This window comes from Pantherophis guttatus, chromosome 17, assembly GCF_059756535.1.
Source record: "Pantherophis guttatus breed Tessera chromosome 17, ASM5975653v1, whole genome shotgun sequence".
NCBI lineage: Eukaryota > Metazoa > Chordata > Lepidosauria > Squamata > Colubridae > Pantherophis > Pantherophis guttatus.
The window spans coordinates 14558533-14573195 of NC_142079.1; the positions used below are offsets into that span (position 1 = coordinate 14558533).

Here is a 14663-nt window from a genome sequence, read left to right on the forward strand (position 1 = left end):
TTAGAATAGGGAGCTAAGAAATTGCATGCTGGGGCCAAATTCCAAGACGTGGTTGTGTTTCCCAAAGTCCACCCTTTTGCTATTCGGTACTGCATGGCAAGCCACTTTCCAAACTTTTAGGGAAGCAAGGAAGTTAAGCACATGGGATGTAGTTCACTTCACACCATGGCTGTGCTCCAGGGGTGGGTTCTAAAATTTTTTACTACTAGTTCTGTGGGCGCAGCTTATTTTGTGGGCATGGCTTGGGGGGGTAATGCGACTGGGTGGGCGTGGCCAACTTTTTTTTTTACTTTTAAAAGCATTTTTTCAGCTGAAGAGTTTGTAGAAAAAATGCTTTTAAAAGTAAAAGTAAAAAAAAAAAAGCCTCTGATGAGATGGGCGAACGGCAACCAGGCCCAGGACCGGTTCGGGGGCGTGGCCAACCAATGTTATTACCGGTTCTCTGAACTACTAAACATTTTTACTACCAATTCTTCTGAACCGGTGCGAACCGGGAGCAATCCACCACAGCTGTGCTCCTCACTGCAGTTTCCCCTCAATACAGATCTCCTCGACTTACAAGAGTTCGCTTAGTTCAAAGTTTACAACGGCCTTGGAAAAAAGTGACTTATGGCCATTTTTCACACTTAACGACTGTTGCAGCCTCCCCACGGTCACATGATTTACATTCGACTGCTTGACAACTGACTCTTGTTTATGACAACTGCAGGGTCCCAGGGTCACATGATCAACTTTTGCAGCCTTCTGTCAAACAAAATAAATGGGGAAGCCAGATTCGCTGAACCACCGGGTTACTAGTTTAACGCCTGCAGTGATGAACTTAACAAACGTGGCAAGAAAAGTCATAAAATGGGGCAAAACTCACTTAACAAATGTCTCACTTAAGGACAGAAAGGTTGGGCTCAAGTGTGGTCATAAGTTGAGCACTACCTGTATCAGTGATGAAATCTAAAATTTGTTACTACCGGTTCTGTGGGCGTGGCTTGGTCAGGGGGGTAATATGACTGGGTGGGCGTGGCCAATTTCTTTTTTCTTTTTTACTTTTAAAACCATTTTTTCTACAACCTCTTCGGCCGAAGAGGTTGTAAAAAAAATGCTTTTAAAAGGCTCTGATGATTCCAGCCGAGTTGCCTGATCGTCAGAGGCTTTTTTTCTTTTAAATGCCTCCGACGATCAGGCAACTCAGCTTGGATCGTCAGAGGCTTTTAAAAAGAAAAAAAGCCTCTGACGATCAGGAAACTAGCTTGGATCGTCAGAAGCATTTAAAAGGAAAAAAGCCTCTGATGATTGCGCAGCTCAGCTGGGCATGGGGGGGCAAGGATTTTTGCTACCGGTTCTCCGAACCACCCGCCTCCATCACTACCGGATCGGGCAATCCGGTCCGAACCAGGAGCATTTCACCCCTGACCTGTATCCAATGTAGCAGAAACAGCTGCTCTCCATCTCAGTGGACCCATAGAATTACTTTCAAATTAGTGTAGCAATTAGAAAAACTCATATTGGCTATGATAACGGCCCAAAGAGATTTCAGATAGAGGGGACCTGTCAATCTTCGCTCCAGGGGTTTGGGAAAACAGGGCATTGATTCTGCTCGCTTCTGCTGGGAGTCACAACCTCATCTGGATTGCATGTTTGAAGTGGAGGGTGAGCTTTGCAGCCAACTGAATCCACCTTTTCTTGAAATCCAATCAAGCTATGGCACTGGGAAAGTGAGACATACCTTACGTTCTGTACAGCTTTTTCTACAACTTGGAGCAAAAGAACAATACAGATTAAGAAAAAAATGTGAACGAATCTAACTAATTGATTGTAGCCATCCTTCCAAATATAGCTTCAGCACTGTTATTTGGACAGGCAAGGGAGGGGAAAAGGAAGGAAAAGGAAAAGGAAAAGGAAAAGGAAAAGGAAAGGAAAGGAAAGGAAAGGAAAGGAAAGGAAAGGAAAGGAAAGGAAAGGAAAGGAAAGGGAAGGAAAGGAAAGGAAAAAGACAAGAAGGAAGAGCAGAAAGGAAAAAAGTGAAGGAGTACAAAAGAAAGAAAAAAGACAAGGAAAAAAGAGAAAGAGGGAAGGAGAAAAAGTGGAAGAGCTGTATTCTAGAACTGAAAAACACAGTACTTATAATTTTTCAAACAAACTCTAATTCAACAACTGGTCCTTCCCTGTTTCTAGCAGCCATAGTTTGAATGTGAAATTTTCAAATTTCAACACGGATTGAAATTGGGTTATTTTCGAGCAGAAATATTACAGCACTGTGCAACTTTGTGCTGGAGGACTGATAAGGTTTGCAGAAAACAAGATGAAAGCAAATGTCATCTGCAAGAGAAAGGAGGAAGATTGCAGGAGGATGACTCCAGGTAGAATCTTTCAATAGGTATTTGTGAGCATTTGCATCAATTTAGTACAATTTATAGAGCCACCCTGGATTTGTTCAAGCAAATTGTGCCAGACTAAGCTTTTTGCTTCTTTGATAGATTAGTATCATGATCACGAATCTATGGCACGCATACCACAGGTGGCACACGGAGCCATATCTGTGGGCACATGAGCGTTGACCTAGCTCAGCTCCAGCGTGCATGTGCACACCGGCCAGCTGATCTTTGAGCCTTTCAGAAGTCAGGAAACAGGCTGTTTCTGGCCTCCGGAGGGCTTCCAGGTGGGTGGGGAAGGCCGTTTTTGCCCTCCCCAGGCTCCTAGAAAGCCTCTGGAACCTGGGGAAGGCGAAAATGGGCCTTCCGGTCTCACCGGAAGTCAGGAAATGGGCTGTTTCCGGCCTTCAGAGGGTCTTTGGAGTGGGTGGGGAAGGATGTTTGTGCCCTCCCCAGGCTCCTAGAAAGCCTCTGGAGCCTGGGGAGGGCGAAAAAAGGGCCTACCGGGGCCCACCAGGCCACTGCATGCCAAAAGCAGGGGGAGTGTGGGGGGGTCGCGTGCGAATGCACGGTGGGGCAGGGCACATTGAATTATAGGTGTGGGCACGTATGCGCATGACACCCCCCCCCGCGCGCTCTCCCCTGCTTTTGGCACGTGATGGCAAAAAGGTTAGCCATCACTGGATTAGTAGATTAGGGGAATGCTGTAGATACAGTTTATCAAGGTGATATATTATGGGTAATGTCCATCAGAATGATGAATTCACATTGGTTGAACAACAGTGTCACAAAAGTATTCATTAATGCCCCTATGCCCACCATTCATAGAGGAAAATACTGTGAGGAGTGTCACAGAGATATGTCCTAGATCAGTGATGGCTAATCTTTTTGCCATCGCGTGCCAGGAGCAGAGGGGGTCGCACGCGCATGCCCACATCCATAATTCTATGCACCCTGCACATGCATGCGCGACCCCCCTGCCCCCACTCTTGGCATGCGATGGCCCGGTAGGCCCCTTTTTCTCTCTCCCCCAGGCTCCAGAGCCTTTCTAGGAGTCTGGGGAGGGCGTAAACAGCCTTTTCCACACACACACACACCCGGAAACGGCCCATTTGCCAACTTCCAGTGGGACCTCTGGAGCCTGGGGAGAGAGAAAAACGGGTCTTCCTCACACTACCCTCAAGGCCCTCTGGAGGCAGGAAACTACTTGTTTCCCTACTTCTGGTGGGCCCAGAAGGCCTGAAAATCAGCTCGCGTGCCCACCAATATGGCTACGCGTGCCATAGGTTTGCCATCACGGTCCTAGATACTGAGCTGTTCAAGCTTTTTATCATGAGCATGGGGCTGGACTTGAAGACCTCCAAGGTCCCTCCTAGCTTATTCTATTCTATATCAGTCCTCTTATCATCTTTATTGCTCTTTTCTGCACGCTTTCTATGGTTAAAAGTTATGCCAGAAATAAATCTCTAGATGGATTGATTTAGGCAACACCGAACAATTGCTTCAGTTACAGAATTAACCCAGAACCTTCAAATCGCAATGAAAGAAATGAACTGATAAGTTTAAAGGCTGATTTTAGTTCACTTCTCCGCAACAGGCTATCCATCAAGTCCTGCCAAATAATAAATATTATTTGCTCAGCGGCTATCAAAAACTGTCAAAGCTCAGATTCCGAAATTAAATGCACAGATAAGGCTAAGTAAAAGGCCCAACCTTTGAGCAGTGTCAGGTAGCCGAATCTGGGTGTCAAAAATATCAATCACTTGGAAGCATTTTGGAAGAAGGAAATTTCATTTTCTCTGTACTTAACGGTGAGCAAGTGGACTCCAAGGGTCTTAAGACCACTAGCCGGTAAGATAAGTTGGCATCACAGCTGCCTCTTGTGAAGCTCCAGATGGGAGCATGTGAGCTGAATTTAAAGACTGACAGGGTGACCAAACCATTCATGAATGACCCACACTCATAACTGTCACAGCAAAGTCTATTAAATTATCATAAAATCTACACGACATAATTTATTATTATTATTATCTCTTTTATTCATTAAACATGAACCTCAGTCAACTGGACATTTAAAAATGTGTCACAAATACAATTGACTGGTGTTAATAGTTGATACGGGTTGCTGCCAGCCTCCTAGCTATCAATCAAGTATCTTCTTAAATATTATTATTATTATTATTGGTTAATCTTTGGTGAGATTCACAGCCTTTGAGGCTGGTTAATAGCTCAGCAGCTCGAGTCCTAACCAAGGACCTAGGAACTGTTAAGGTATCGTCGGAGGATGTAAGCTGTTCTGAGTAAGGTGGTTTTTTGTAGAGTCAAAATGTTCAAGTCCAGTAAATTTAGAATTTCTAAATAGCGGGGTAGCCCTTTGGGTATTGCTCCAAGGGCTCCAATTACAATCGGGACAACACACGATTTCTTTTTCCACAGTCGCTCAACTTCAATTATTGTTGTTGTTGTTGTTGTTGTTGTTATCATCATCATCATCATCATCATCATCTCTTTATTCATTAAACATGAAACTCAGTCAACTGGACATTTAAAAATGTGTCACAAATACCATTGGCTGGTGCTAATGGTTGATACGGGTTGCTGCCAGCATCCTAGGTATCGACCAAGTACCTTCTTAAGATGTACGATGTTCCAAGTAGCGCAGTTTTTTACAGTTCTGCTGGTGTTATTGGAGGAAGCTGCAATTTCTTGATGTGTTTTGTAAAATTCTTGGACATGATACGAAGTGCCCCGATGACAATGGGTATCATTGCCACGTTTCATCCATAATCACGTAGTTTCGATGGCCAGGTCACGATATTTCGTGATTTTTTTCTAGTTCTTTTTCTTCGACTCTGACGTGTGTATAGCAGTATACACTGCTATAGCATTATTATTATTATTATTATTATTATTATTATTATTATTATTATTATCTCTTTTATTCATTAAACATCAAACTCAGTCAACTGAACATTTAAAAATGTGTCACAAATACGATTAACTGGTACTAATGGTTGATACGGGTTGCTGCCAGCGTCCTAGGTATCAACCAAGTATCTTCTTAAAATATATTTTAATATTTAATATTTAATAATAATGATGGACAATGAGTATCACTGTTAAATGTTTTATCCATAGCCATGTAGTTTCGGTGGCCAGGTCGCGATATTTCATAATTTTTTCCAGTTCTTTTTCTTTGACTCTAGCGTCTCCTGGTACCACAACGTCAATAAATTGTATGTTTCAGTTTTCGACAATTGTGATATCTGGCGTGTTATGTTCCAAGTGACAATCCATCTGTATTCGAAAGTCCCACAAGATCTTCACCTTCTCATTTTCTATAACTTTTTCTACTTTATGTTCCCACGACTTTTTGGATACAGGTAAGTCGTATTTTTTACATAATGACCAGTGGATTAATTTAACAACTCGGTCGTGTCTAGCTTTGTAATCAGTTTGTGCGATTTTGCTGCATTCACATATTAAATGTGAAACAGTTTCCACTTTGTTGTTGCAAAGTCGGCAGTTTGGATTGTCGGTGCATTTTTGTATCTTTGCTTTCATGGCATTAGTTTGTAGTGCTTGTTCTTGAGCAGCGAGTATTAAACCTTCCGTTTCTTTTTTGATGGTTCCCATCTTAAGCCATGCCCATGTCAAGTTGTCATCACATTTTCCTTCAATGTTTTTTCAAGTGCTGTCCATGCAAAACTTTGGTTCGCCATCTGTTTAATCTGTCATCCAGCTGTTTTTCCTTATATTCTGCCTTTGTTTCTGTTGTTTTTATAATGTTCTCCATTTTCACAGCCTGCTTGCTGCACTTATATATTATTATTATTATTATTATTATTATTATTATTATTATTATTATTATTATTATTATTATTATTATTATTATTATTATTATCCTTCTATTATCCTATTATCCTTCTCATCTTGGGAAGGATAATAGGAAATATTACCTATTTCCTTAGCTTCTTATGACTATAACTTTGTTGTCTGTATCCCATGATTTATTTATTTTATTTTATTTTATTTTATTTTATTTTATTTTATTTATTTTATTTTATTTTATTTTATTTTATTTTATATTTTATTTTATTTTATGTTGATTACTTTTATTTAGTATCCTATTATGATTCATGTTGATTACTTATTCAGTATCCTATGACTATCACTGAGGGGGTTGTATCTTGTGATTTATGATGATTGTATTTTATGACTATGATCAGGATTTATCACTTGTTGCTTGTACGTACAGTGAGAGCTTATGCACCGGAGACAAATTCCTTGTGTATCCAATCACAATTGGCCAATAAAGAATTCTAATTCTATTCTGTAATTTCCAGAGTAAACTATGATGGTTTGAACTGGTGTGAAAGGGTCCATCTGTTTTGTGTACAATGCAAATATAAATTTTGTGTACAATTTAAAGGATTTATTCCAATAATTTCAGCCCAGAAATTACGCTAGGAAGAATGAGCGGATTTACTCTGAAGTTATCCACCCACCTTAGGCATGAAAGCTGCTGGGTGACTTTGGGTCAATCACCAGTCAGCCCAGTGCACCTCACAGGGTTGTTGTGTTGAGGAAATAAGAGGGGGAAAGAGTACATGTAGTTCTCGACTTACAACAGCTCATTTAGTGACCATTTGAAGTTACAACGGCACTGAAAAAAGCAACTTATGACCATTTTTCGTACTTATGACCACTGCAGCATCTCCATGCTCACGGGATTTACATTCGGATGCTTGACAACTGGTTCGTATTTATGACCGCTGCTGTGTCCAAGGATCACATGATCCCCTTTTTTACGACCTCCTGACAAGCAAAGTCAATGGGGAAGCCAGATTCACTTAACAACCGTGTTACTAATTGAACAACTGAAGCGATTCACTGGACAAACATGGCAAGAAAAATCGTAAAATGGGGCAAAACTCAGTTAACAAGTTTCTCACTTAACAACGTAAATTCTGGGCTCAATTGTGGTCGTAAGTCAAAGACTACCTCTATTACATATGTTCACCAACTTGAGTTGCTTCTAAAAATAATAAAGATGGGGTGGAAAAAAAAAAACTTGAGTCGTACTGCTTATTCAAAAATGTTAGTTTAGTCACTAAACTGGGTTTGTACAACAATCTAACAAAACAAAAAAAAAAAAAACCCATGGCTTTGTGGGATATGTGAATCCAGTCAATTGTGATTTATCCAACAAATCATCTTTTAAAGGAAGCTAAAGTTCAGTTCGCTCCATTTCCATTAAAGACTAGCTGAGATCTCCAAAGGGCAAACATAGCTGGCCAGAGTAATGCATAATTGTCAATTATGGTACATCCTTAAAAGTTGTAAGATAAATGAGTGTACAACTTGAAACAATCTTCGCCTCTTTAAAAGGTAATGGTTCCCCTTGCACATATGTGCTAGTCGTTCCCGACTTTAGGGGGCGATGCTCATCTCTGTTTCAAAGCTGAAGAGCCAGCGCTGTCCGAAGATGTCTCCGTGGTCATGTGGCCGGCATGACTCAACGCCAAAGGCGCACAGAACGTGGTTACCTTCCCACCAAAGATGGTTCCTATTTTTCTACTTGCATTTTTTAACGTGCTTTCGAACTGCTAGGTTGGCAGAATCTGGGACAAGTCATGGGAGCTCACCCCGTTAGGCAGCACTAGGGATTCGAACCGCTGAACTGTCGACTTTTCGATCGACAAGCTCAGCATCTTAGCCACTGAGCCACCACGTCCCTCCTTAGTCTGTTACTAATTTTTCAAAAAAAAAAAATCACATTGACAAATTGTCCCACTATAATCCCAATTGTAGGCAAACCTTTTTGAACTTATCTTGTATCCAGTAAGAGCATCCCAGTTATAAAGCAGCTCAGAATATATAAGATAAAACGGAACCCAAAAGATATTAGGCCTGGACTTTGGCTAATCTGAAAAATGCCGGATCCAACCTGGTTAGAATTTCAATAAGGAGACCCAAAGTTGTAGGGAAGTTCTGGGAAAAGAGGCACTGAGATAACATTTAATCTCCACATTCTAGTGTGGGCCACTATTAGTTAGATTATTACAAAAAGTCACACCTGCTTAACTGCATTGACATCTGCATCTTAGAAGCTCTTTGGCCAGATGACTTACTGCAGGATACTGTGAGGTTCTGTGAGAACCTGGAATTAAGGAGAAACTTCCCAAAAGTGAGGACAATTAACCAGTAGAACAGCTTGCTGTCAGAAGCTGGGGGTGCTCCATCACTGGAGGTTTTTAAGAGGAGACTGGACTGGATAGACACTTGTCTGAAATGGTATAGGTATATGGGGGTTGGACTAGAAGACCTCCAAGGTCCCTTCCAACTCCTTTATTCTGTTATTCAGTGGAATGGCTTATCTCCAGAACCTCTGGGTGCTTCATCACTGGAGGTCTATAGAGATTCTCAATCATCCAGGTCATGGTTGTCCCAAAGGTGCTTTTTTAGGAGGCAACTGGACTTTCGGACTTTCTTGTGTTTTTTCCTTTGAAGACATTTCGCTTCTCATCCAAGAAGCTTCTTCAGCTCTGACCGGATGGTGGGGAATGGAAGGATTTATATTCCTTGCAGACAGCTGGTCATTTGCATCCTTTTAAGAGGGTCGTTGAGGCCACCTGGAGGTTTATCTGTGTCCTCAGGGTCACCTGAGTGGTGCAAATGGTTCCTGTAGTCTGCAATTTTTTCTCTCTCTGGATATTTGAGGAAATTCATCACTGGAGGTTTTTAAGAAGAGACTGGACAACCATTTGTCTGAAATAGTATGGGGTCTCCTGCTTGAGAGGGAGTGGGTTGGACTAGAACAGGGGTCTCCAACCTTGGCAACTTTAAGACTTGTGGACTTCAACTCCCAGAGTTCCTCAGCCAGCAAAGCTTTGGGAGTTGAAGTCCACAAGTCTTAAAGTTGCCAAGGTTGGAGACCCCTGGAATAGAAGTCCTCCAAGGTCCCTTACAGCTCTATTCTGATGGATTGATACTTTGAGAAGTAAAAGCCTTGGTAGTACAGTGGTCTAAAGCACCCTGTTATTAAGACCAGCTGCCTGCAATTACTGCAGGTGCGAATCTCTCCAAGGCTCAAGGTTGACTCAGCCTTCCATCCTTTCTAAGGTAGGTGAAATGAGGACCCAGGTTGTGGGGGCAATAAGCTGACTTTGTATAAATATACAAAAGTATGAAGGCTATTGCTTAGCGCATTGTAAGCCGCCCTGAGTCTCCGGAGAAGGGCGGCATATAAATCAAATTAAAAAAAAAGAAAGCAGTGGGGGCACATGGGAAAAGCAACCCGGCTTTCTGATCCCCCCCCCACTCCTTGCAAGAACCCCCTCCCCCCCGAAGCTCACATAAAGTACACTTAATGGCCGATTTAACTTTTACTTCTTTTTCATCTGGAACAGGAATGGAAAAAAAGAGTTTTTTTTAAAAAAGCTCTATGCACTTGATGGCAATTATACACCATCAAAGAAAAGGGCATTCAATTTATACCAAGAAAACAAGATTCTGCGGCCTGTTAAATTAAGCTGATATAATTTTCCTTATTAAAGAATAATCCATTCTTATGTTTTTACTACTGCACAAAACTGTAGAATAGGTTATTCAAACAAGGGAGAGGGAAGGTATGCGCGGTTACGCGTGCCTAATAGATAAATTCAGTTCTTTTTTACTTTCAAAAAGGAAGATATTGTTCACCCATAAATATTTCTCTCCTACTGTAAGGACGAGTTCATCGAAACATAGCAAATTTAAGATCTGTGAACTTCAACTCCAGGAGAATTCATGCTGCCCGGGGAATTCTGGGAATTGAAATCCACACTTCTTAAAAGTTGCTAAGATTGAGAAAACCTGTAGTAGATCTTTGTTCTTGGTGCACCATTTGTCACTCTGGAATGAAAACTGAGGTTCTCACTTTAATAAGTGACAACAGTCAACCCATGGAACAGAAGTTGCCTTCGGAAGTTGTGGGAGTTTCATCACTGGAAGCTTTGAAGAAGAGACTGGACTTCCTTCTGTCAGAAATGGTGTAGGGTGGGTCTCCTGCTTGGGCGGGGGGTTGGACTAGATGACCTACAAGAGCCCTTTCAACTCTGTTAATCTGAATCTATCGAAGGCCTGGAAACTAAAATATATGATGAACGGTTGCAGGAACCGGGCCTGGCTAATCTAGTGAAGAGAAGGACCAGGGGAGCCGTGATAGCAGTCTCCCAATATTTGAGGGGCTGCCACAGAGAGGAGGGGGTCAAACTATTCCCTAAAGCACCTGAAGGCCAGAGAAGGAATAATGGATGGAGACTGAACAAGGAGAGATTCAACCTGGAAATAAGGAGGAATTTTCTGACAGTGAGAGCAATCAACCCATGGAACAGAAGTTGCCTTCGGAAGTTGTGGGAGCTTCATCACTGGAGGCTTTCAAGAAGAGACTGGACGGCCACCTCTCAGAAATGGTGTAGAGTCTGCTTGGGCAGGGGGTTGGACTAGATGACCCTTCCAACTCTGTTAATCTGAATCTAATATTAGCAACCTCTGCAGCAGAGGCAGAAACATTGTTGGGCACTACTGTGAAATCAAAGCTGCTGCCCTTTTTTACAGGTGTGGTGTGTAAAAAAGAGGCAGTGGTCACACCTTTCGGTTATTGACTCCCCACTGCCACGTCTCCCAACCACCCAGCTGCTGTCCCACCCAATACTGTTTTCCTCTGGCTTCAAAGCTCGCTCGGATCAGCCAATGGCAACTCTTCTGCGCACCTGATCAGATAATGGGCCCTGAAGGTGCGTGCATCAGCACCTGGTGTAAACTCTGCATCTCCTGGCTTGAAGCTCTCATATTCTGCGTAGGGATTTTTCATCATGCCCTAGAAACCTACACAACAATTGGATTATCCCTTACACCGGGTCGGGGTGGGGGAGCGGATTCTCCTTCCCCTCCTGTGTGTGGGTTTTAAAGACTGATTAGACATTTCTATTATAATAATAACAACGAGCAACTTTCTGTGGCACTGCATACTGTTTATATATATATATATATATATATATTATGGAGATTAATACATTCCTTTGCTGAAATGATTTTCTGGGTAGTTTGTAGCGGATTTTGTACTCTCACATTCATAGACAAACACAGCAGCCTCCTTTCTGATAGAGGGATGCCCAATTCCTTTCCCTTGCTTCTGCCACCAGGAGAGTGTTTTTTATTTGGGAAGGAGGGAGGGAGGGAAGAAAGAAGGAAAGACGGAAAGAAAAAGGACAGGGAGGGAGGGAGGACAGGAGAAAGGAAGGAAAAGGGACAGGGAGGGAGGGAGGGAGGGAGGGAGGAAAGACGGAAAGAAAAGGGACAGGGAGGGAGGGAAGGGAGGAAGGAAGGAAGGAAGGAAGGAAGGAAGGAAGGAAGGAAGGAAGGAAGGAAGGAAGGATTGATTCCAGGAAAGGGAAGGGAAGGAAAGGAAAAGAAAGAGGGAGGGAGGGAGGGGGGAGGAAGGGAAGGAAGGAAGGAAGGAAGGAAGGAAGGAAGGGCTGAACTGACGGCTATGATGCTCTCCCCATGAGATGCAACACACAATCTTTTGCAGGCTCCTGGTCCTTTCACCAGCTAACGGAGGGGGGCAGAATACATATCCACACAATTTTCTGTTCCCAAGAGAACTTTTCTGAGGGGTTTAAGGCAAGCAAATTGTCAGCAGCCAGGACGAATGAATCAAACGATCCCAGGATTCTAAGCCTTTGGAGCCCAATATTCTCCATGCTCTCATTTAATTAGATTTTTTTTTTCACATAGTCCTAAAGATTTCCCATTAATTGACCAGTTAATTTAGCCCAGGAAACTGAAAGAGGCAAAATCTATCTAAAGTGCTTTGAAGGCACCCTGAGATATTTCTGCTGCAAGCAAACAAGGAGCTCTTTGGTTTCTCTGCTGCATTGAAGTCATATCCATAACCATCAACCACACGGGAGAGGGAGGGAGGAGAGAGGGAGGGGGATTGACAGAGGGAGGATGAGGAAGAGAAAGAGAAGGAGAGGGGGAGGGAGGGAGAAAGGGAGGAAGAGAGAGAGGATGAGGAAGAAAAAGAGAAGGAGAGGGGGAGGGAGGGAGAAAGGGAGGAAGAGAGAGAGGATGAGGAAGAAAGAGAGAAGGAGAGGGGGAGGGAGAGAGAAAGGAAGGAAGGGAGAGAGGGAGGGAGGATCAGGAAGAGAGAGAGGTGAGGGGGAGGGAGAGAGGGGGAAAGGGAGGGGGAGAGAGGGGGGGAGAAAGGGGGAGGGAGAGAGATAAAGGGAGGAAGAGAGAGAAGGAGGGGGAGGGAGAGAGAGAAGGGGAAAGAGAAAGGGAGGGAGAGCGAGGGGGGAGAGAGAGGGAGGGGGAGAGAGAGGGGGAGAGAGAGAAAGGGAGGGAGGGAGGGAAAGGGGGGAGAGAGAAATGGAGGGGGAGAGAGGGGGGAGAGAGAGAAAGGGAGGGAGAGAGGGGGAGAGAGAGAAAGGGAGGGAGACGGAGAGAATGAGAGAGAAAGAAAGAAGGTGTGTGTGTGAGAGAGAGAGGGGGAGAGAGAGGGAGGGAGGGAGAGAATGAATGTCTCCCTGTAAAGCAGCCTAGGAGAGTGAGAGAAGCAGCCAATAATATCCATTAAGATACGCAGAATCTTCCCAACGTAATAGGAGGGGGGGGGAATAAATCCAGGGCGTAAATCCAGGTGGGAACCTCATTCAACCAGCCCCCCCCCCCCAGTCTTAGGGAAGTCCTCTGTCTGGAGGGCCGCCTGTTGTACAGCTTTTTTCCCCCTCCTTCCTGGCTCCCTGAGAGAATTGCCACTAGGTGGTACCCTTGGAATGGCACTTTCCCTTTCCCCCATCCCCTCGCCGTCCCTTTGCCCCCCTCCCAAAGGATACCCCCCATCAGCCGCCCAGTCTGTCCACCTGCCCCAGGGCTCCCCGACCCAAGGATGCGATCAATAAATCCCACCCGCTCACTTGGAAGAGCTCTGGCTGCCTTCCCCCCACCCACCCACCCTGCCCCCAGCCCGGGTAGGCTCTCCTCTAAGACCCCCGCAGCAGCCTTCCCAGCTGATTTCACCCAGAGCACCATGAAAAAAAAAGGGGGGGAAGGTGGAACGAAAGCAATTCCCAGCCTACACAATATTTGCTCACTTTCCATGAAATTCCCCCCCCCCTCCAGCCTTAATCCAGTTTAGCACTATTGACTAAGGCATATTTTACATGAAGCTGAGAAAAGTAACAGAGAGAGAAGGAGGAGGAGGAGGAGGAGGAGAAGAAGAATGAGGAGGAGGAGAAAGGAGGAGGGAGGAGGAGGAGGAAGAGAAGGAGAAGGAGAAGAGGAGGAGGAGGAGGAGGAGAGGAGGAGGAGGAGGAGAAGAAAAAGAATGAGGAGGAGAAAGAAGGAGGGAGGAGGAGGAAGAGAAGGAGGAGGAGGAGGAGGAGGACGAAGGAATATCTTTTCATTGACGATGAGGATGAAGATCAAGAGGAGGAGGAGGAGATGTAGCTTCAAAGCGGATCAATTTCTGCCTTTTCACACGAATACCACCTGGTTTGCCTCTGGATGCCTCCACCTTTTCCTCCCCAAACTCCACCTCACTTTTCGGAGCCATCCACCCCCCCAGCCCTCTTTTCAAATGGGTAAGTCTGCGCTCCAAGCGGCTGGAAGGCCAGCGGTTCACACACCAGCCGCTTTGATCCGAAGAAAACCCTCTAACCGCAGGGAACCCCCAACCTGCTGGAGGTCATCGCTACCCGTCGTTGCAACGAACAATACAAAGTGCGACCGAGCAAGATGTTTCCTTTAACCTGGGGGGGGGAGGGGGGAATACTCGCTCTCCTCTAATCGTAAAGCACTTTCCTCCTTTTTTTTTTTTCCTTCGGTTCCCCCGCTGGGAACGTCAGCCTGTGTCCTGCCTTTGAAATAAATCACTGGAAACTTTGGCCAACTCTTTCTTATCTATGGGGTTTCACTGGCCAGGCTATTTGGCCCTGTTCTGCAGGGGAGGGGTCTGGGTGTGTATGGGGGGGGGGTTAAATTCCTGCCCTCGGAGTGGGGAGGGGGCTCCTCCCTTGCCCCGGGCCGCCGCAATCTTCTCTTGCCACTGAACAAAAAGCTTTGCAAAACCTCCATTGACTAATATCAGTCCGGCTGTCAGCAGAAGGGAGGGGGGACCGGTGTAAGGAGGAATCCCCCCCCCTCCACAAGACCGAGCCTTCCGCAGGGATCGCCGCTTGCTGGTGCCCCCCCCTTCCAGGCTCCACAGGAAAGGCCCAGGAGGAGGGGGGGCTGGCCAGGGGAAGG

The 14663-nt window shown here is 44.6% G+C and overlaps 1 protein-coding gene across 1 annotated transcript in view; it reads right to left on the bottom strand.

Moving 5' to 3' along the window:
- RTN4R (reticulon 4 receptor) overlaps window positions 1–14663 on the bottom strand; it is a 168773-nt gene that overhangs the window by 150655 nt on the left and 3455 nt on the right. The window lies entirely within an intron of this gene.